Source organism: Hypanus sabinus, chromosome 22 (genome assembly GCF_030144855.1).
Source record: "Hypanus sabinus isolate sHypSab1 chromosome 22, sHypSab1.hap1, whole genome shotgun sequence".
In the NCBI taxonomy this organism is placed as follows: Eukaryota; Metazoa; Chordata; class Chondrichthyes; order Myliobatiformes; family Dasyatidae; genus Hypanus; species Hypanus sabinus.
In genome coordinates, this window is record NC_082727.1 from 46,753,638 (window position 1) to 46,776,947 (window position 23,310).

At 39.7% G+C, this 23,310-nt stretch overlaps 1 long non-coding RNA gene across 2 annotated transcripts in view; it reads right to left on the reverse strand.

Annotated features, from left to right (window-relative positions):
• LOC132379585 (uncharacterized) overlaps positions 1-22,768 on the reverse strand; it is a 31,672-nt gene extending 8,904 nt beyond the window's left edge. Inside the window, exons 1-3 of one of the 2 annotated variants that reach the window (XR_009507479.1) lie at positions 22,377-22,768; positions 21,294-21,422; positions 8,806-8,858 (exon numbers count right to left, since the gene is read on the reverse strand). This is a non-coding gene — a long non-coding RNA (uncharacterized LOC132379585). Of the gene's footprint in view, positions 1-8,805; positions 8,859-21,293; positions 21,423-22,376 lie in introns of those variants that run through there. The other variant, XR_009507478.1, reaches the window with a different exon arrangement.
• Positions 22,769-23,310: the final 542 nt, after the last annotated feature.

Consider the following 23,310-nt stretch of genomic DNA (forward strand, 5'->3'; position numbering starts at 1 on the left):
GCACAACTAAACCCACAGTGGTACTGTGGCAAAGCTAGTTGAACTGTTGCCTCACAGTTTAATCTTGACCTAGAAAGCTGCCATTTGCACCATTCTCCCTGCTATTTCATGGATTTCCTTAGGGTGCTCTGGTTTCCTCCCATCTTCCAAAAATATGTGGACTGGTAGATGAATTGGTCACTGCAAATGGTCCCTAAAGTGCAGGTGAGTAACAGAATCTCAGGATGTTGGTGATACTGTGAGAAGAATAAAAAATAGAAATTAATTTAGAATTGGTATAAAATGGTGGTTGAAAGTTGGACCAAAGGACATGTTTCATGCAATATCTCTCTATGACTCAATGGTTAGCCTGATCTTCAAATATGTTTTTTCTTTAGAGATTTATAATTGTTTTCCTATAATGTATAACTCTTTTCCTCCATGATTCCCACTGGCAAACCACTTCATGATTTAAAAAAAACTTTGGTGTAAAGAAACTTTCCCTGAATTTTATCCTTGCTCCAATGACAGTCTAATATTTCCAAATCAGTTCACAGTTATCAGTCATGATCAGCCAGCACGGGAAGTACCGATCATCTCTGATGGAGATTGGTCCACAAGCATTCAACTAGATTTTCCAAGGAAAAAAGGCCAGGGCCAGAGGCATTCATAACCAGTGCTGCTTACAGGGTGGCAACGTAAGTAACACCAGTCATTTTGTCAAGATAGGACGATAATATGTCATTATTAACTGTGCAAAACATGGAACACAAAATCAAAATGGATTTAAGGAATTCTTCTACACATAAAAATGTAAAGTGACGGATCTTTGCTCTAACTGGTGCTGTTTTGTATTGAACTTGGACATTACCAATGTATAGAAAGATATGTGGTCCCGGAGTGACCATCAATGCTGGCTACTGGAACAAGGTGTCCAAGGTTTGCAACACTGTTCCTTAAGGAATAACATTTGGGAAATTACATCATCTACCGATAAATTTTCATTCAGATCTTCCACACCCATAAATATTCATTCCAATTTCTGGCATGATGCAGTACAGGTAGAAAACCATACTTAATTCTGTGCTTACCAAACAAATGGCTGAACTGTATTGTTAACAAGAAACAAAAACCTAGTTTTAGATATGTCTGATGTGATATAGCATTTAACCTCCCTTGTTCTAAAATATTTCCGGCTGGGCAAATGCCAGTACCTTTACATATATTTGCAGCAGTTTTTTAATATGATCTACAAATGAGAATGAACATTTTGCTTTGATCTTTTATCTCTATACAACAAAGGGACACAGAGACCAAGGGCCAGGTGAGGCAATTGAATCTCTTCATGCTGCTGGGATCAATAAAAATGCCATCTCTAAATACTATTTTTACAGCTCTGGTACTTTAAACTCCTAGTCCTCCACAGGGTGCCTGAACCAATCATTTGATAAAAGTTATTTTTAGCCTGTTCTGAAACAACCCAGAAAATAGCATGTTTGTAAGAGGAGAACAAACAAAAGCCTAATATAGAATCTATCCAAGGGAAAACAGAACACCATAGTCTCACAGTGTCCTTTAAAAAAAAAGATCAATTTGTGCTATAAGCAAGAAATATATTGCAAAACATGTGAGCTATATGGATTTTAGTCTTACCTCTTGTTTCTAAAGACTCTGGCAATCATCTTAGTCTTCTGACTGAATAATTCTAATGGCATTGAAGACAATCTTACTTTGGAGATTATCTTTACAAGCACAAGTCATGTACAAACTAATAAATATTGTCCAAGTAAGAAACAATGTTTGTTTGCTTCTAGTTATCAATTTATTTGTCCAAATGCAGTGTCAGAAATCACAGCAGATACTTCACTTCAATACATGGCTTCGAATGATAGGCACAAGTAGGTTATTCAATAACAGTTAACTCAAAATAATGGCTGTCAGACAATTTCTCAAATTTCAAGATGAGATTGATTGCCTATGTGCTCTGCACAGGATGAACTGCAAAGACTCCCTATTGATGTACTGCATACCTATGCTTATGTGAACAGGGGTCTTCAGATGATTACTTCTTCCCTGGTGGAGGTTGATAATGTTGAATCAGATTTATGAGTCTGGCAAGTGTTACAGAAAGCACTCTCAACAAATAGGCCTGTTAATCATTTATTTACAAACAATAGAAAAATTGACCTAACATTCATGTTCCCCAAGTTACAAACACCACAAAGCTGAATATTCAAGAAACCTACATATATTCAACAAATGTACTTCACTAAAAGTACATATAGAGCATACCTTCCCTATAGTCATGTGCATCCTTGCTTTAAACAAAGGGCGAGAGAGCAAGCCCTTGTGCTACTTTATATACCCAAGATATCTGAACCTGGATACCAAGAATCTATCTAATGGGAAAAACATCTGCAGCTTCTAATCTAACCAATCAAAACGGAAGCAACTTCCAACAATCAGAATAAGGCATGCATGCCCCCACAGGACACTTCACCCCTTGGAAATTGTGAATGTGATGATCCAACTGTCAGACTAGTATGACTCTCACAAATTCCCAACTAAGTTACACATAAAACACAAGAGTACAATACCCAGTACGGTTAACCCAATAGTCACCTCCCAGTATACTACAGTGTCCACCAGACTCCCTGTGCCCCAAAAGGCCTTCAACCCCATCCTGGAGTATAATAACCAAAGATCTTGTCCTCCCTCTTAATCTCATACACTGAGTTATGGTCAACCATATGAATAATGTTACCCAACCCTTCAGGAATATAGGTGCATCATTCTTAACCAACAATGTACAAGTGCCACCTTCCTTTGTGAGCAGGTAAACTAAGATCTCTGAAATCAGTTCCGGGGACTGTCTGGCTGTACCACGGTGAGGAAGGCTATCATTCAAAACATCCTGTATTTGCAAGGCCCCCTTACCAAACAACACGGGCAAGGTGTTCATTCAGGGCACTGGGGTGGCATACATATGGCATCACATATGAACTGCACCACCCTATGGGAACGATGGATAATACTAGGAACTGCATATCCAGTAAGTGCCAATCAGCTTCCAACAAGTGCACAGCAAAACAACACCATTTGGCATAGACACAGCTATTCCAGGATATAGTTCCTGCTCCATCTTGCACCTTGTACCTGTACTAAACATTCCACCTACACCAACACTCTCTGTCAGGTGGAGAAATCACCTTAAGAGTCCAATACCACAATGTAATGTAGGGAAATACCAGACTTGAAGCAATACCTCTACCAAAGCTAGTAAGGCTTAAGTTCCTTAAGACTGTTATCACACATTGGGTCAGGGTTTGGCTGGAATAGATTATCCCTTCAAGCTCCTCCAAAACAGAATGCTGGAACCCAAGAATCCAGATAATTTCCTTAATTGTTTTTCCTTGTCATCAATGGATCAATAGCAGTGGTATCCCTTCTGTGATATGGTAAGGAGTCCTCACACAGATTTAGCAATCTGACCCAGTAGTCCAGTGAGCAAATTCAAACACCATCCCCAGAAATGTATCATAGGATTTCCCACCACAAGTCACCATCCACCACTTTGCTATTCTGTAATGCAGGAAGATACAAACGCAACTGCTCCTGATTAGTCACTGGATAGTTGGAAAACACAAAAGCAATAGAACTGCCAGAATTGCTCCCCAAATGTTCAATTCCCTCTCATATCCAGAATAAAGTTGCACAAATTTCTACCAAATAGCAACTCAAATTTCATATGGCCAGTATGAAATGAGTCATCCTAAGGCCAATTACGTGGGGAAACAAGTAACTAAGTAACAGATTAAGTCACAATAAATAGGTAACAGATTTAGAAAGAAGGAAAAATGTAACTGACTAAACAAACATAAGAAACAAAGAAACAAAACACGGAGCCCAGGCTGGACTCCTCTTCAAAACTTCATATGAAACTGCAAAAACGTAAAACAGTTAATTTCTCAGAGAGAAACAGGACATATCAGAAAATAACTGAGAAGAAAAAAAGCAGCTGGGCTATTCCTAACACATTCACAGAGTCTCTTAAAGGTCAAGTCCTCACATTCCTGCTGTTATGTACCCGTGCGTATCTTGTGCCTGTCACATGACCATGATGTAATTGAGGCTGTGGTGGGCACGATGTAATGGTCTTGTGATGGTGGAGTGATGTAATTTTCCCACCAGTGAGAGGTCATGTGATAGTCTTTTTCCAACAGGGTATAAAAGGAGAACCCCTCCCTGTGATGCAGGTCAGTTCGTGGTTGAATTTGTCAGTAACTCCGTTCTGCTGCATATTTGATGTTATGACACAGTTTCGTTTTAAAAGTGGAGTTTTAATTTCTACTGTGAGAATCATTGTGCCGGCAGTTCTGAAAATCACTGCCAGTTAAAGTCCTGTCAGAGAGTGAAGAATTATCGAAGTTCGGGAAGCTGAAGGATGGAGGAAAGTTGACGTTGTCGGTGGCAAAACAGGCTCGATTTTATTTAATCTTCATACAAGCAATTAGTAACCTGTGTCCGAGATAGCTCCTGCTTTGCTGAAAGAGCAGAAAAAGTTGGACGCAGCCTTTCGCCAAGGAAAGGTCAGTGCCTTTAAGTCGTTTTATTTCCTACATCGTAAATCCTTTGGGGCAAGGCATACTTCGGCTGGGATCAGCAGTAATGTCACGTAAGAGGATTTAATACTTCAAGGAAAGTTTCTCCTAACTGACTGTGGAAATCATTTTGGACTTCTTGCAATACTACTTTAAAGAACTGAGTTCGCATTTCTCACTTTAAGAACTGTTCGAGCTGCCGTATAGCAGTTCACTTCCGGTTAAGTTAGTCGTTTGTTTACTTTTGGGTTTTTTTTTTAAGCGGTGTTTAATAAATGTTTTATTTGTTGTAAAAAACCTGTCTCAATTATATATTCATTGTTGCTGGATCATAACACTACACACATACACAGAAGCAAATTGACGCATGTGGCCACAGGTCACATTTCTCTGCAAATCATTCACACTCTACTTAGGGATGAAGGTCAAATGACCTGCTCCCTACAACAATGAAGCATGAATGTGCTAACTACTCTCCAAATACAACTGCTGGTGAACATTGGCCAATATACAATTTAAGCATCTGCAGATTTTCTCTTGCCGATACCCTTTGCCAGGGAACCTTGAATAGAATGCAAGGAATCCAGCAGAGGACAAAAGGAACCATTATCTGTAGAGGACTTGAAGAATGACCCTTCCCTCTCAAAAACCTCTTGCTTCTCCTGACAGTACTTCTTCCACATTGCATAGAGGATGGGGATAGGAACCCCATTTACTTGCTCCTACGGAACCCCAGCTTTAAGCAATGCTAATAACTTTTATTTATGGGACATGGGGATCCCCTTCTCCCTGTCTGCTTATCTAATTTTTGTACTTGGGTATTTGCACCCTCTTCTAGGTACTCTAAACATTGTAATAATTGAATTGCTGTATTTATAGGATGACAACACCTGGTGCTGTTAAAGACAGCACTACTCCTTTTTTTGGGAAATCCAGTGAAGTAATCATGTGTCCTATCATAGCAGAAGTAAATTCAACATTCCCTGGTGGGATACCACTATTGTTGTGTAATTCTGTGATAACAACCCATTGGTTTAGAACTTTAGTACTCTCCTCTACTGTTCTCCATTCCATTCGGGCCTTTAAATCCCAGTCAGTAAGAGAATTATATTTAAATTTAACTGCAACCTTTGCTCAAACAAATAATGACACATTATGCCCAGGGGAAGTAAGCAGTGTTTTCATTGCATTACTGATCATGTGTAGGGATGACAAGCTCCCTAAAGCACTCATTGGATTGTTCCAATACACCCCTCATCCCATATCTTAAGACTTTTGTCTGTACTTATTCTCTAAACTCACTAATTCCTTCGTGAAAATTTCTCTGAGCTCTGTTGCCTCAAAGATGTCCATAGCACCATCCTCCATACATTTCTGAGCCTCCTCCCACACCTCTCCTGAAAGCAAGAAGCAGCAGATTGATGCCCCCTCAATGGGTGTCAGAATGCATGATCACTGGCATGGCCCGTACTGTTTTGGACATGCAGGGGAGAGGGCAATCATCTCAAGGAGTAAACCAAGGGGTCCTTGCTACTTTCTCTCCCTCATCTTCATTATCCAGCCAGACATCCCCATCCTCTACCTACATGTTGAGATCATCACCACTTGTCAACATGGCTTGAAACTTCATGGCATCTAAGTGCTGTTGCTTCATTAGCTGACAAGCTTCCTGTGTATTTGTATGCTCTAATTTTGCAGGTCTACTCTGAGCCATCAATAGATGGTCCAGAGGAGATTCACAAGGATGATTCCAAGAATGAAAGGGTTGTCTGTGCTTGCTGGAATTCAGAAGGACGAGGTGGGATCTCATTGAAACGTTTTGAATGTTGAAAGGCCTAGACAGAGTAGAAGCAGTAAGGATGTTTCCCATGGTGGGTGAGTCTTAGGATAGAGGGGTGTCTTTTCAAAATAGAGATGTGGAGAAATTTCTTTAGCCAAAGGGTGGTGAATTTGTGGAATTTGTTGCCACATGCAGCTGTGGAGGCCAGTTTGCTGGGTGTACAGTCGGCCCTCCTTATCCGTGGGGGATTGGTTCCGGGACCCCCCCGGATACCAAAATACCAAGATGCTCAAGTCCCTTATTTAACATGTATCAGTGCGGTGGTCTTTAGGACCCAGCGGAACACTGGACTTCACTTAACATGTCTCTGTGCGGTGGACATTAGGACCTGGTGTTGTAGCTCTGAATCCGCAGTGTTTCTGTTCACGAAAGTAATCACGATCGCGGTTGAAAATAAAGTGGAAGTAATAACGCGATCGGAAAGAGGTGAAACCCCATCAGTCATTGGAAAAGCGTTAGGCTACATCGGTCAACGATCAGAACAATTTTAATGGAGAATGTGAAAGACCCTGCCCTGATGAAAACTACAATTATTACGATGCAACACAGTGGTTAAATTATTGGAATACATATGTTTCTTAAGTCTTTTATATACATAGAAAGGTAAAATATGTACTATATACAAAGAAAAATGTTTGACTAACTGATGCTAAATAATACCAGATGTATCTGTTCCGGCTTCAAATCCGACTTAAAGACGGACTCAGGAATGGAACTTATTCACAACCCGGGGACTGCCTGTACTTTTAAGTCATTTCTAGATTACTTATAATACCTAATACAATGTAAATGTTCATGTAAATTGTTGTTATACTGTATTGTTTAGGGAATAATGACAAGAAAAAATAGTCTGTATGTGCTCAAGCAACGAGAGCTGGAGAGAGAACTTCCGGGTTTTCCCGATCCGTGGTTGGTTGAATCTGTGCATACGGAATTTGCGGATAAGGAGGGCCGAATGTATTTAAGGCAGAGGTTGATAGGTTCTTGATTGGACATGGCATCAAAGGTTACAGGGAGAAGGCTGGGAACTGGAGTTGAGGAGGAGATAGAAAAAAGGATCAGCCATGATTGAATGGCAGAGCAGATTTGATTGGCCAGATGGTCTAATTCTGCTCCTATGTCTTAAGGTCTTATCAATAGTGATTCTCTCAGAATTATACAGCGCTAACTGAGATCTTCTAATTCATTCTTAAGACTCACTATTGTTTTATACTGATGTCTTACAATTGCTGCAAACAGCCAGAAAGCATCCATCCAGGTATTTTTCTTCTGGGAAAACCAAACAATTTAAGTACGGAAACAATGTGGAGTCCCATTTAAACCCCAGTGAAATCTAACTGGTCCGACCAATCTATGAATATCCCATAATCCATCAGTAAGTTAGCAAGACTTCCAAAGCTCTCACTATTATTTGTCCACCATGGAACTCTACATTTCCCATACTGAGTACGGAGGGTCCAGAAATGCATTTCCACTCAAAAAGCCATATCCCTTTTGCAGCACTAAATGTAATGTTGAATCAGGTTCACTGGTCTGGGAAGTGATACAGAAAGCACTCTCTGTGAATAGATATATTAATCATTTAATTACAAACAGTAAAATTTTCATCCAAGCATTCATGTTTCCCAAGTTACAGTTACTACAAGGGTGAATATTAAACAAATATACATACATAACACAAACATATTAGCTGAAAGTGAGCGCAGGGCATACCTCCCCAATGATCATGTGCACCCTTGCCTTAAACAAAGGATGAAGGAACAAGCACCTGCCACGTGCTATATTATATAGGCAGGATACTGGAGACCAGGTGGATAACCAATGGGAAAAGTAGCTGCAGTTTCTAAACTAAACAATTACAACAGAAGTGACGTTAGGCAATCAGAATGAGGCACCACCACCCCCCACCCCCCACAGGACAAGGTTCCATTGTGATTTTGAAGTAATTTGTTAACTTACAGTTAATTAAAAGATTGGAGAAGAGTTTGTTCCACTTCTGAAGCCTTGTCCAAACCAAGGAAAGGAAAAGATATATATTTTTAAAGCACCAGAGTGCCTTCAAGCACTTTGCAGCAAATTAATTATCTTTGCAATGCTATACAGATAAATGTAGCTGCTAACTTAAACTCAGCTATGCTTCATTAACAATATTGAGATGAATGATCAATTTCATTATGTTCATTGAAGGTAATGATGCAGTCTGTTTTGTATCCAATCTCAGGAGGAAGGTGGAATCCTGCTTTAATATCCCAGTTGAAAAGAAGTTGTCTTAATACCAGTGGGCTGCTTTCGTATTGTACTAAATGATGTATTCCACTCTGTTTTTAAGTCCTTCAGCGAAGCTACAAATCATAATCTTTGATTCTTAGAGTCTGAAGTGACAGGGTAACAATGAAGTACTTGCCTTTGGCCTGTCTTCAATCAGATATGATGGAGATCTATTCAATAACATTGTCAAAACTTCAGAATCTGTCATGGTTTACTAGATAATCAATAACCACACTCTTCAATGAAGAATCTATGTAAAGCAGCAAGCCAAAGTATATCTTTGTGGAGATGTTGCTGAAGAGTTACCAAAAACTTCATGCATGCAATTATCTTTGCCAGTTTGAATAACTGATCAGCAGAATTCATAAATGACACATAAAAATATGATGAAAATAAACAGATACAGGAGCAGACCATTTGATTTATCATTCAATAACATCATGGCTGATCTTTCATCTCATTGCCACTTTATTGTACTACCATATTCCTGGCTTCCCTGATTACACAAAAATCTATCAATACCTGTCATGCACATATATAGAAACTCAGCCTCCAAAATTCTCTGTGGAGAAGAATTCCAAAGATCCACTGATGGAAGAAATTCTGTCTTATCTCTGTCCTGAATGGCTGACCCTTTATTATGAGATGCTGACTCTGACTAAACACTCCAACTAAAGGTAACATCATTCTTTGTAACAGTAAAAAACCTGGATGCTTGAATGAGATAAACGTTTATCCTTCTAATCTCTAAGGCTCAGTGTACTCAATTACTCCTTGAAGAACAACAACAACCTCTTAGCTCAGGAAGCCATTTGATAAGCTTTCATGGCACTCCCTTCATTACAGATATAACCTTCCTTTGGGAGAGAGATTGAACATCATCAGGATGTTGATAGTAGTTATAAAACATCATTACTCCTGTATCCAAGCCCTCTTATAATAAACTTCAATAAACTATTTGACTTCAATTAAAAGTAGAAAATGCTAGACACATTCAATGGGTCAAGTCAGAATCTCTGGAGAAAATTGGTATTAATATTTCAGGTGAATGATCTTGCTTAAAAACTTCAAACATATTGCCATGCCTTCCTAATAGTTTTAATTGCACATTAACCTTCTGAAATTCTTCCTCATTATTCTCAAAATATTTGCAGTCTTGTTGATGGATGACCACATCATGTTCATTTGAGACCTCTCCGCCATCATCTGGCTAAAAAGGATCACATTCACTTAGGACAAATCTTATCTTACCAGGTAATAAACAATTACATTCATGTCCCTTCTTTCTTTCATATTATTATCTCTGGTATCACTCAAGGAGTTCTTAAATTATAGTCAAATTCACCGGGACCTGTGGACTTCTCCACTCAGCACAAGACTGCTTGTCCAGAGCCCATTGGCAGAGCAGTAATTTAAACTAAATATTGCATCAAGTGGTTTTCTGGAGAATCTGCTGCTCTTGTCTCTCTGGGTGGTCAAGGGCTAAAATCTGGGTGATATTGAAGGAAAAATTATGTCATTTCTCTAAAAATGTGTATGTATGAAAATGTAGATTTGAACTTCTGCAGAAATACTGTAAAAGTAAGCCTTATGAAACTTCATGTTTTCTCTGCCATTAATTAGGATCATGAATAATCTTTCATCTCAGTGTCATTTTCTAGCATGATTCCACAACCCCTTGATTTCTTTAATGCCTGCAGATCCATTGATCTCTGTTCAAAGCCAAATTTAAGTTTACTAGTATTCACACAAGTGTATGGATTCACAGGTGAAAAGAAAAACTTATTGCAGCAGCATTACCAACACATAGCATTATATAAGCAACACTCACAAGAAAAACATAAATAATACACAAAATGAAGTCCATTGTCGTGCAATCAGGGTTATTTTCTTCCTAAACCAGAGTGTTTAGGGTTAGTAGGTTGGTTCAAAACCAAATGGTTCAAGGAAAGTAGCTGTTCTTGAACCTGGTGGAGGTGGACTTCAGACTTCTGTAGATGTGAAAAGGTGGTATGTCCCGGTTTGTGGGATCTTTTAATGATGGATATTGCCTTCTTGAGGCAGTACCTCCAGTAACGGGAAGGAATGTGTCTCTATTATAATGGGTAAAGCTTCTCTGCAGCTACTTATATTCTTGTGTATTCAAATCCAGACCAAGAAGTAATCAGTCAGGATACTTTCTACAGTACATCTGTAGATGTCTGTCAGAATGTTTGGTGATTAGCCAAATATCTAACCTCCAATAAAAGTAAAGATACTGGCATGTTTTTATTATGATTATATCTATGTGCTGGGCCCAGGTCATGTCATCTGACAGAAAACACCAATGAAGTTAAAGCTGCTGACTCTCTCCAACACTGATTTCCTGAATTGAAAATCAGCATTTTAGTTTTAATGACATTGCGCAAAAGGTTGTTTTTGTAGTACCTCTCAACCAGGTATTCTTCCTTTGGTAGGCTGACTCTTTGCCAGCTATGATCCAGCCAACAACAGTTGTGTTGTCAGCAGATTTGAGGAGAGGTAGTAGAGCAGTGATAACCACATAGTCCCATCTGTGTAGAGAGTGGGGGGGGGGGGGGGCGGTAAGCATGCAAACTTGAGGTGCATCTGCCTGGATTATCAGTGAGAAGGAGATGTTGTTACCAATTCTCAATATTTGAGGTCTGCTGATGAGAAAATCAAGTATCCAGTTGCAGAGAGAAGTCTAGGTCTTGACACTTAATGATGGGTTTGGTTGGGATGATTTTGTTGAACTCTGAGCTGTAGTCAATGAACAGCAGCCTGATGTATGAGTTCCAGTTGTCCACCTGGTTGAGAGCAGAGTGAAGGGCCAGAGAAATCACATCTGCCCTTTACTTGTAGTGGTACGCAAATTAAGACCATAAGACCATGAGACCATAACACATAGGAGCAGGCCATTTGACCCATTGAGCCTGCTCCTCCATTCAATCATGACTGATCCTTTTTTCCCCATCTTCAGCCCCACTCACCGACCTTCTCCCATAACCTTTGATGCTGTGTCCAATCAAGAATCTACACCCAATGACCTGGCCTCCACAGCTGCTTGTGGTAATAAATTCCACAAATTCACCACCCTCTGGCTGAAGAAATTTCTCAACATCTCTGTTTTAAATGGATGCCTCTCTATCCTGAGGCTGTGTCCTCTTGTCCTAGACTCCCCCACCATGGGAAACATCCTTTCCAAATCTACTCTGTCTAGGCCTTTCAACATTCAATAGGTTTCAATGCATTCCACCCATCCTTCAAAACTCCAGCAAGTACAAACCCAGCGTTATCAAATGTTCCTCATATGATAACCCTTTCTTTCCCAGAATCATCCTTGTGAACCTCCTCTGAACCCTTTCCAATGCCAGCACATCTTTTCTTAGATGAGGAGCCCAAAACCGTTCACAACAATCAAGGCGAGGCCTCATCAGTGCCTTATAAAGCCTCAGTATCACATCCCTGGTCTTGTATTCTAGACATTTTGAAATTAATGCTAACATTGCATTTGCCTTCCTCACCACCAACATTACTTTCAAGTTAACCTTTAGGGTATTCTGCACAAGGACACTCAACTCCCTTTGCATCTCAGATTTCTGGATTTTCTCCCCATTTATAAAATAGTCTGCACATTTATTTATACCACCAAAGTTCATGAACATGCATTTTCCAACATTATATTTCATTTGCCAATTCCTTGCCCATTCTCCAAATCTGTCTAAATCTTTCTGCAGCCAACTTGTTTCCTCAACACTACCTGCCCCTCTACCAGTCTTCATATCATCTGCAAACGTGGCAACAAAGCCATCTATTTCATCATCTAAATAATTGATATACAGCATAAAAAGAAGTGGTCCCAACACCAACCCCTGCAGAATACCACTAGTCACTGGCAGCCAACCAGTAAAAGATCCTTCTATTCCTACTCACTTCCCCCTACCAATCAGCCAATGTTCTAATCATGCCAGTAACTTTCCTGTAATACCATGGCTAAGCAGCCTCATGAATGACTTTTTGAAGGCCCTTTGGAAGTCCAAATATACAACATCCACTGCATGCCCTTTATCTTTCCTACGTGTAATTTCCTCAAAGAATTCCAACAGGTTCAACAGGCAGAATTTTCCCTCAAGGAAACTATGCTGACTTTGTCCTATCTTGTCCTGTGTCACCAAGTACTCCATAACCTCATCCTTAACAATTGACTCCAATATCTTTCCAATCACTGAGGTCAGGCTAACTGGTCTATGATTTTCTTTCTGCTGTTTTCCTCCTTTCTTAAAGAGTAGAGTGATATCTGCAATCTTCCAGTTGCCTGGCACTATGCCGGAGTCCAATAATTTTTGAAAGATCAGTACTAATGCCTCCACACTGCACATGCTCCAACCTTGTTAAGCAACTTCCTACGCAGAAGCTAACTGAAAGTTTCTGGAAATCTAAATAGTTCCCTGATCTATTTTGCACATTGCATCCTCAAAGATAGAACACTTCAGCACTTGGGTGACTCTCAGAACCATCATGTAGCAGGCGTCAACTGAGCACAGATGCAACAAAAGTATCAGGAGTGTAATGTGGCTCCCACTTCTTTCCAGTTCCACTGACCCAAGTTTACTGCAAAGCCCAAGTAGTTTTCACTAAATACCTGTTTGGGGAGTTGTCAGTAACGGTGACTTGCAAACCCTGAACAGATTATTGAACTTTTAATTTAGTAGTGTGTCTAGTTTCTCTGCTTCATGCTTTTGATATTGACACAACCTCCATCTCCTGACAAATTTTCTTACTTCTCTTTTTATAATTGATCAGGAGGAGGGGAAAAAAGTCTAACTTACTTTTGTTTACCCCAAGGCTTTTGAAAGTGTATCAGTTACCAGTATAAAACCAATCCTTTAGTTTGGTACAGGCTTTTATGTGCTGCACACAATTCCCTATGACCGCTGACAGGCGTATTTGTTACTCCTGCTGTTCACCCAAATTAGTTGATTACTGAAAAATGTTATGCATATTACTTCACCAATGTTGGGATAACACACAGAGAGATTAAACACTAATAGAAATGCAAGAAAATGTTTTGCCCAATTTCAAAAATTTATTTAAATATATTCATAAATCTGTATTGTATTAAATTTATCAGGTCACCTGATGTGGCCACTCCCCTTTATGCTTTGGTAAATTTTCTAGGCTAGAATGCTTTACAGATGAAATTTATTGTGGTCCTTAATTTCTCCATTTGCAATTACCACAAGCCATTTTCATTGTTATCTAACAAAGAATTTATTCTTGTTATTTGGTATTGTTTTTATGTTATTTTGTTTTAATCTACATACATAAATTAAAAATTAGCATTAATCATCTTCCTTCTATAAACAGTCCAGTTTAATTTTCAGTTATCCTCCAAAATAAATCTTTTCAATATTTTATGCCAGAAAATTGTTGTACCTATATTTTGTCTGAGAATAATAGTTTCGATACATGTTCATCACACATTTCTCATCTATTTCTTCAACTGAGAACATTTTTGTGTAACTTTAGAAAGTATTAAACACAGAAAAAAAAAACAGTAATCAGGGTTTATTTCAGCGAAACTTCCACCAGAGCAGAGAATAATCTTAACTGGCCTAAGACTGTCAACTGAAAACAATCAATGTTTATGCCTTTTAAAAAGACAGGCCAAACCTCATGGAAATAGAACAATGCATTGTCTCATCAACTATGATGCGCCTGCTCTCATTAACAGAGGGAGTTTCTATGCCATTGAACGCTAAGCATGCAGGGTCAGAGACTTTCCAATACACTTATAAACCAAATGAATAAATTGCTTAAGATTTTCTTCTTGGATGAACAGTATCAATTGCCATTAACACTTAACTTGCCTTTTACTTCTTGAAGATTCAAATACACTTCTGTTGAATTTATCTTTCTTTCCAATAAAAGACTTGGACAGGGATGCAAAAGTTCTTAAACATGACAATCAATGCAGAACAGAAAGAAAGAAATGTTGAGTGCACATTCACTGGTCCTTTTGTAGTTTGGACCATGAAAATAGACATTAGGACCCCAATGCTAAATTAAACTGTGCCAATTCATTGTAAAGTAAACAGTGCATCAATCTTGTGTGACCAGATCTTTTATCATGTTTTCTATATACACCAGTTGATAGGCCCTGAGATGATTATGATCTCTGATATGGATGTATGTAGAATTGCACCCAAATCCTGTAGGTATTTTGCACTTTCCACAATGAAAAATATGATGCCTGAGATGAAGCCAAACGTCAGGAAATACAGGCAGTCCCCGGGTTACGTATGAGTTCCATTCCTGTCGTTAAGTCGGATTTGTACGGAAGTCGGAACAAGTACATCTGATATTTAGCGTCAGTTAGTCAAATGTTTGTCTTAGCATAGAGTATATATTTTACCTTTCTATGCATATAAAACACTTAAGAAACGTATGTATTCCAACAATTAAACCACTGTGCTGCTTAGTAATAATTGTAGCTTTAATCGGGGCAGCGCCTTTCACATGCTCCATTATTCTCACTTTATCCGTTATCCTTTAAAATTGTTCTGACCATTGACCGACTGTAGTCTAATGCTTTTCCAATGACCAGTGGGGTTTCACCTCTTTCCAAACACTTTATTATTTCCACTTTATTTTCAATCATGATCGCTTCCCGTCAATGGAACAGAAACACTGCAGGTTGCGGCTCCTGAGCTTTGCCAGCTCCTGAGGTCCGCTGGGTCCTAAGGACCACCGCATTGAGACAGGCTAAATGGGACAAGTGGGGGCTGTGCTGGGATTTGATCCTCCACAATATTCCGCATGGCAATTTAAACTGGAGGTGGCAGTGTTTTTTTTTTATGAGGTCGAGTTGTGAGCTCGACATCAGCCCAACACTGATGGTACGGGAGTCACTGGATCAACATCAACCCGGTACGGGAACTGTCTATCACTGGATCGAACTCGTGAAACTCCGTTCTCCAGCTCAATGCTGATCTCACTGCGCCACCAGCTGACCGGAACGGTGGGGGGGGGGGGGGGGGGCAGGGTCAGGGTCAGGGTGAATCTTACTAAGAAAAATTTAAACCAAACACAAAGTTAAACACTCAACACAGTGTCAACGGCAACAACTTAAAATGGCAGATGGCGTCGCAATCTGACTTAAAATGGTGGGCGGCTTTCTCCTTCCTCGGTTCGTAAGTACGAGTTGTCCGTAAGTCAGACGTTTATAACCCGGGGACTACCTGTAGTGGATGGTGAACACAAAATGAGGGATGGCTTGCCAAGGAGACTAAATTGACGGGGGATGATTGAAAGAAATCATCTGTGGAGACTGGAGCTCAGGAAACAATACTTCTGTTCTTTCTGTTTCTGGGTATGTGTGCATAAGCCAAGTTATATTGGGGTTCTGGAACTAGGCAGGAGTAAGAGCACAGAACGGATAACCATTGAAGAGCAGGGCCAAGGATTTTGCCCACTGGACTGAAGATCTTTATTGGAGAGATAGAAGATAGGAAGAATCCTGCATATCAGCAAGAGATGGAAATTAGAAGTCCTCTAGCCAGATATTCAAAGGGAAATGTATAATAGAGTAGTCAATGTCAGGAGTTCAGACCAAAATCATAGATGCAATGTGAGAAGAAGTTTAAAACTCTTTAACTTCACCTCCTATAACCTCCCAGCTTCTTACTTCATCCTCCCCTCACTCACCCACCTGGCTTCACCTATCCCCTTCTAACTTGTTCTCTTTTCCCCACCCCACACCTTCTTCCAGTCCTGATGAAGAGCCCTGGCCCAAAACAGTGGCTGCGTATTCTTTTCCATTGATGCAGCCTGACTTACGGAGTTCCTGCAGCATTTTGTGAGTTGCTCAAAATGATGCACAAGAGGGACTAAATGGGAGGGGTAGGCTTGCCTTTATGTTCTTAACTTAATGGACGTGACACCATCTAGGATTATATATGGATGATGACAGGTGTTGTAACCAATCATGGAAACAATTGAAGTAGAGAGAATGGGATATATATTAAGCCTTTGTTTATACCCTATCTTGAAATCTCTTTTGGCTGAAGTGCTGTTGAAGGTTTCTGTTATAAACTTTGTCCTCCTTTCACAACAGTTTTAACCTGATCCTTTTTTCAATATCTAGGAACATGGACTTAGCTAGGTGAAAAATGAAAAGGAAAAGGGCAGTGAAGTTGAAGCAACACCATATCACAATGTCAGAGCTGCTGTCCTCAGCTCACAAACCAATAGTGCTTGACATTTAGATTGCAATGAGCCAAGATCAGCACAAGTGGAGACAAAAGGCAAAACTGTACTGTAGCCTGGATAAGGCAGAAAGGATAGTGTAGATGTAAGCTTGCTAGATGCCTTAGACATAAAACATAGAACCTTGAACAGTACAGCTCAGGAACAGGCCATTCAGCCCACAATACTAGGAAATAATACCATAAGAAATATGAACAGATTTAGGCCCCTTAGCCCATGAAGTCTGCTCCACCATTTCACCATGGCTGATCTACTTTTTCCTTTCAGCCCCAATCTCCTTCACACACTAACCCCCCCACCCACCCGCCAATATCCCTTCATGTCCTGACTAATCAAGAATGTATCAACCTATGCCTTAAAAATACATAAAGACTTGGTCTCAACAACGGTCTGTGGCAACACATGCCACAGATTCACCACTCTCTGACAAAAGTCCCTCTCATCTCCATTCTGAAAGGATGCCCCTCTATTCTGAGGCTGCGTCGCTGGTCTTAGACTCTCCCACCATAGGAAACATCCTCCCCACATACACTTTATCAAGGCCCTTCACCATTTGATAGGTTTCAATTTTGTCACCCCTCGTTCTTTTGAACTCTAGTGATTACAGGCCCAGGGCTATCAAACGTTTTTCATATGACAAGTCTTTTCATCCTGAAATCATTTTCATGAACCTCCTTTGAACCATCTCCAGTTTCAGCACATCCTTTCTATGATAAAGGGGCCAAAAACTGCTCACAATACTCCAAGTGAGGCCTCACCAGTTCTTTATAAAGTTTCAACATTACATCCTTGCTTTTATATTGTAGTCCTCTTGAAATGAATGCTAATATCATATTTGCCTTCCTCAACACACACAACCTGCAAATTAACCTTCAGGGAATCCTGCACAAGGACTCCCAAATCCCTTTGTGCCTCAGATTTTTATATTTCAATTCCATTTTAAGTATAGTCAACTCTTTCATTTCTTCTACCAAAGTGCTTGGTCATACAATTCCTGACATGGTATTCCATCTGACACTTCATTTCCCATTCTCCTAATGTCTAGGTCCTTCTGTAGCCTCCTTATTTCCTCAAAACTACCTGCCCCTCCACCTATCTTCATATTGTTTGTAAACTTTGCAACAAAGCTATCAGTTCCATCATCCAAATCATTGACACATAATGTAAATAGAATTGGTCCCAACACAGACATCTACGTAACACTACTAGTCACCGGCTGCAAACCAGAAAAGGCACCCTTTATTCCTACTCTTTGCCTTCTGCCAATAAGCCTCTGCTTTATCCGTGCTATAACTTTTCCTGTAATACCATGGGCTCCTAGCTTGTTAAGCAGCCTCATGCTTGGCACTTTATTAAATGCCTTCTGAAAATCCAAGTACACAACATCTTACTTATTACTTCTTCAAAGAATTCCAACAGATTTGTCAGGCAAGATTTTCTCTTGAGGCAATCATGCCTACAACACCCTATTTTATCATGTACCTCCAAGTACTCTGAAACCACATCCTTACCAATTGACTCCAATATCTTCCCAATCACTGAGGTCAGATTAATTGGCCTATAATTTACTTTCTTTTGCCTATCTCCCTTCTTGGAGTGACATCTGCAATTTTTCAGTCTTCTGGAACCATTCCAGAATCCAGTAACTCTTGATCTTTACCAATACCTCCACAATCTCTTCAGCCACCTCTTTCAGAACCCTGGGGGTTACACCTCTTGGTCCAGTTGACTTATCTACCTTCAGATCTTTCAGTCTTCCAAGAACCTTCTCTCGAGTTATGGTAACTTCACACACATCATGAACCCGATATCTGGAACTTCTAACGTACTGATAGTGTCTTCCACAGTGAACACTGATGCAAAATACTTATTCAGTTTGTCCGCTATTTTCTTGTTCCCCATGACTACCTCTCCAGCATCATTTTCTACTGGTCCAATATCCACACTCACATCTCTTTTACACTTTATGTATCAGAAGAAACTTTTGGTATCCTTTTTAATATTAATATTGTTAGCTAGCTTACTTTTGTATTCCAGCTTTACCTTCTTAAAGACTTTTTTATTTGCCTTCTGTAGGTATTTAAAAGTTTCCCAATCCCCTAATTTCCCACTAATTTTTGCTCTATTATATGGCCTCCCTTTGGCTTTTATGTTGTCTTTGACTTCCCTTGTTAGCCATGGTTGTGCCATCTTGCCTTTTTCCTCTTTGGGTGTCTATCCTGTGCCTTCCAAACTGCTTCCAGAAATTCCAGCCATTGCTGCTCTGCCACCATCTCTGCCAGTGTTCTTTTCCAATCAATTCTAGCCAACTGCTCTCTCATGCCTTTGTAATATCCTTTACTCCATTGTAATGCTGATTCATCGGACTTTAGATTACATGTTGTGCTGAATCAACTAAAAAACAAAGCAAAAACACCTAAACACTAATCCCTCCTACCTGCACCATGTCCATATCTCTCCATCTTTCTTACAACCATATGCCTATCCGAATGTCTCTTAAAAGCTTGCAATCTATTTGCCTCTACCACCATACCAGGCAGCACATTCCAGGCATCCCCTCCTCTCTGAGTGAAAAATGTACCCTTCACGTCCCTCTTGAACCCACCACTTCTCACTTTCAATGTCCAACTGTAGAGAATTCTAGTGATGATTTTGGTGGCCCAAGGCAAACAGACTGGCAGAAGTTCGCAAAATATATCAAACAGTTCATAAATTGACTATCAAATTCACTGTATCTCTCCTTTGTGTCTTTCACTTAAAATTGTTATTGACTAATATTATCAGGAACACAAATCAACAACTTAAACAAGGGTTCTAATTTGCCCAAACAGGATTTCAATTCAAATATTGCTAGGTAATTTTTTGGACTGATTAGCAGCTCAGGAAAATAGAGATGAGGTGCAATATCAACGCATAGCTTCATTCACAAAATGGTATTCTCAGCTAAGAAATTGTCACTAGAGCTAAAGAAAACTAAAATTAGAAATCATATGTTCTCAATTTTTGTATCGTTACAGCTGAGTGTGGGGAAATAAGGAACAAGCAGTCGTCTTTTACAATGCTGAACTGCAGAGGTTGTCTTGTGCAAAACTACTAAGTCAGATATGTGAACCGCAACATGAACTTGAAGGTTTCTCTCTCAACAGGAGTCTCCTTTGTTGGAATATTTTCAGGATTTACAAAAGCTCCCAAGATTACATATCAGACCGATATATTTGATGACTTCAAAATCTAAACCTGTCTATGCAGAGACATATATTCAATATCTTTAAAATGGCAAACAAGATCAGAGATCTTAAAAAGAAGCGTAAGCTCTATGGGAATAAAAGAGACAGGCAGAATTCTTTGACATGCTCTTATCTTTTGCATTGGTTACTATTGCTGGCAATAAAAGTGTCAACATCATTCTCCAATATAATCACATTCAAAATCAACTCTCCAAAAGCTCAAAGAATATTTCTGTCTGACTTTGATTCATGGAAAGAAAAGCAATGAATTCATGACCCACTCACATTTAGAGACACTGAGACCTCACTGTTGGCAATATTGGAGAACAAATTTCAATAGTTTTTAATTGAAAAGGGACTGATATTACATATCCAAGCTTTACCGGCTTTTCCAATTAAAATCAGGACAGAATATCTGGAACTCAGTGAAATTGCAGTCAAAAACCTTATTGCCATTGGATTCTCAAACAAGGGAAAATCTGCCAAAGTTGGAAATCCAAGCAACACACACACAAAATGCTGCAGGAACTGAGCAGGCCAGGCAGCATCAATGGAAAAAAGTACAGTTGCCCGAAATGTCATCTGTACTGTTCTTCTATAGATACTGTCTGGCCTGCTGAGTTCCTCCAGCATTTTTTTGTGTATTGCTATTGGATTCTGCACATTTTTGAGAAAGTACTGCATAGTACTTCTGGGGCATGGTAGAATAGCAGTTAGTGTAAAGCTTTACAGCACCAATATTTGGAGTTCAATTCCCACTATTGTGTATTTAATATTTCAGTAATATTGTAAATAGAGTATATTGTTTGATTAAGCATTCTTTGTTGTTTACATAATTCATTGCAGGCTATACATAAAAGTACAAAATCACATAGGACATGAAGCCATCATGTCACAAGTGCATGCTTCACTAAAGTAAAAATGAAATGAGATTACACTTGTTATTCCCAGCTCCATGTTTTTCCTTCAATTTGTTTTATATTTTGGACTTACAAAATGTAACATCCCTTGAACTCTACGATAGATTGAGAAGAAATGGCAATGGACAAAGCAGTGTGTGATGGCTTTCCAAAAGACAGATGAAATGATGACATCATGTGCTATACTCACACATTATGATCCACATCATCCAGTGAAGCTTTTCTATGATGCCTTGGCTTCTGGTATGGGTGCAGATGTCACATGTTATGAGTGATGGACATGAACGCCCAATAGCCTTTACATCACATTCCCTTTTCACTGTAGAGAAAAAATACACACAGATTGACAAAGAGCCCTTGAATCTGGTTTAGATGTAAAATACTTCAACCAGTACATATATAGGAGTGAGTTTACTCTCATTTCTGATCAGCAACCACTAGTGCCCATTTTCAATCCACAAAAAGGTGCCCCACGAACAGCATTAGCAAGAATGTGGAGATGGGCTCTGTTTCTTGCAGGACACAATTACAAAATCAAATTCAAGAAGACCGATCATGGGAATGCTGATGGATTGTCCTGTTTACCGTTGGATAAGGAAATACCTGAAAAATTTACAGGAGAACATTTTTCTCCCTAATGCAAACCAGAAGTCTCCCTATTAAGGCAGAAATAATCCAAAAGGGGAACCTGAAAAGTCTCCACACTCTGTCAGGTCTGAGAGATAAAATGTTAGAAGAACTACATGTGGTCATCTAAGTGTGGCAAAATGGAAGTGTTGGCTCAAAGCTTTGTCTAGTGGCCTGGGATAGATCAGCAGATCAAGAAGCTTTCCATGCATTGTTCAGACTGCCAGCACATCCAGAAGATGCCAGGGACTGGCCTGCATTATCCTGGCAGAGGATGCATGTGGCTTTTGCCAGACCATTCATGGGCACAAATTTCTTGGTAGCGGTGGATTCAGCTACAAAGTGGCCAGAAGTGTTCCCAGTAGACTCCAGTGCAGCCTCACATGCTGTTCTGTGTTGAGAAGCCACTTCTAAAGGACTGGTGTTCCTGAACACTTAGTCAATGACAATGAACCACAGTTTGCTGCAGAACCATTTCTGTCATTCCTGAAAATGAATTGAATAAGACATTTAACCCACCTGCAATGGCTTGTCAGAATGGTTTGTCCAGAGTCTAAAGAACACACTACACTGATTTTGAATCAGAAGCTCAGCAATTTCCTCCATGAATATTGCAATTCAGTACACCCCACAACCAACAACTCACCAGCTATGTTGTTCCTGGGTCATCCCTTGTGCTCACGTATAGATTTCTTCAGAAGCAGTACGCAGGACCAACAGCTGAAACAAACTGTGGGCTTCTCCAACAAGGAGGTTGGATGTCGCACTCCTGAACAAGCCGTCCTGGTGAGGGACTGCAGAGGTGATCAAACGTGGGTACTACGATAGAACAGGACCACCCTCCTACAGGGATTGCTTTTGATATAATCTGGAGGTCGCACTTCAATCAGACGAGGGCAGCAGAGTCAATTGCTTGAGAAGAAAGGTGTCAGAACCACTTCCTGAAGCCCCAGAGTCAACTCCTGCAACTACCTTGGAGGAAGCCACTGAATTAGAAGATGTTTCACAGCCATAAGCCTCACCTGAGCACAATCTCCCTCCCACCCCACTGTCTGGAAAGACATTATCCCACAAGAGAAAGTAATCCTCCACAGCAATTAAATTTGGAGGACCGAATGGGACACTTTAAAATTTACTATACTCTTGATGTCTGTTTAGTAATATTACATCACATAGTGTATATGGGTGCCTAGACAGCAACATATTTCATGTTAGAGTTGAGATGCATTCTACATTGAGTTGGAACTTATAGCTAAGCAGGGAGGAGTGTTCTGCTTTTAGTACTTCATTAATATTTGAAGAATATTATAAATATATTGTTTGATTAAGTATACTTTGTTTAAATAATTGACTACAGGTTATTTATAAAAGTAAGTGAATGGCATACGTCATTTCTCCATTATAACATGTGTGCCTTACTAAATTAAAATTGAAACTCATCTACACACATTATTCCCAGCTCCATGTCTTTCTTTCAATTAGTTTTATGTTTCTGAGTTACAAAACATAAAACCTGCTATTTTTCTGAAACCAGAATGTTCTTTCTCCCTGTGACTATGTGGGTTTCCTCCGGGTGTTCC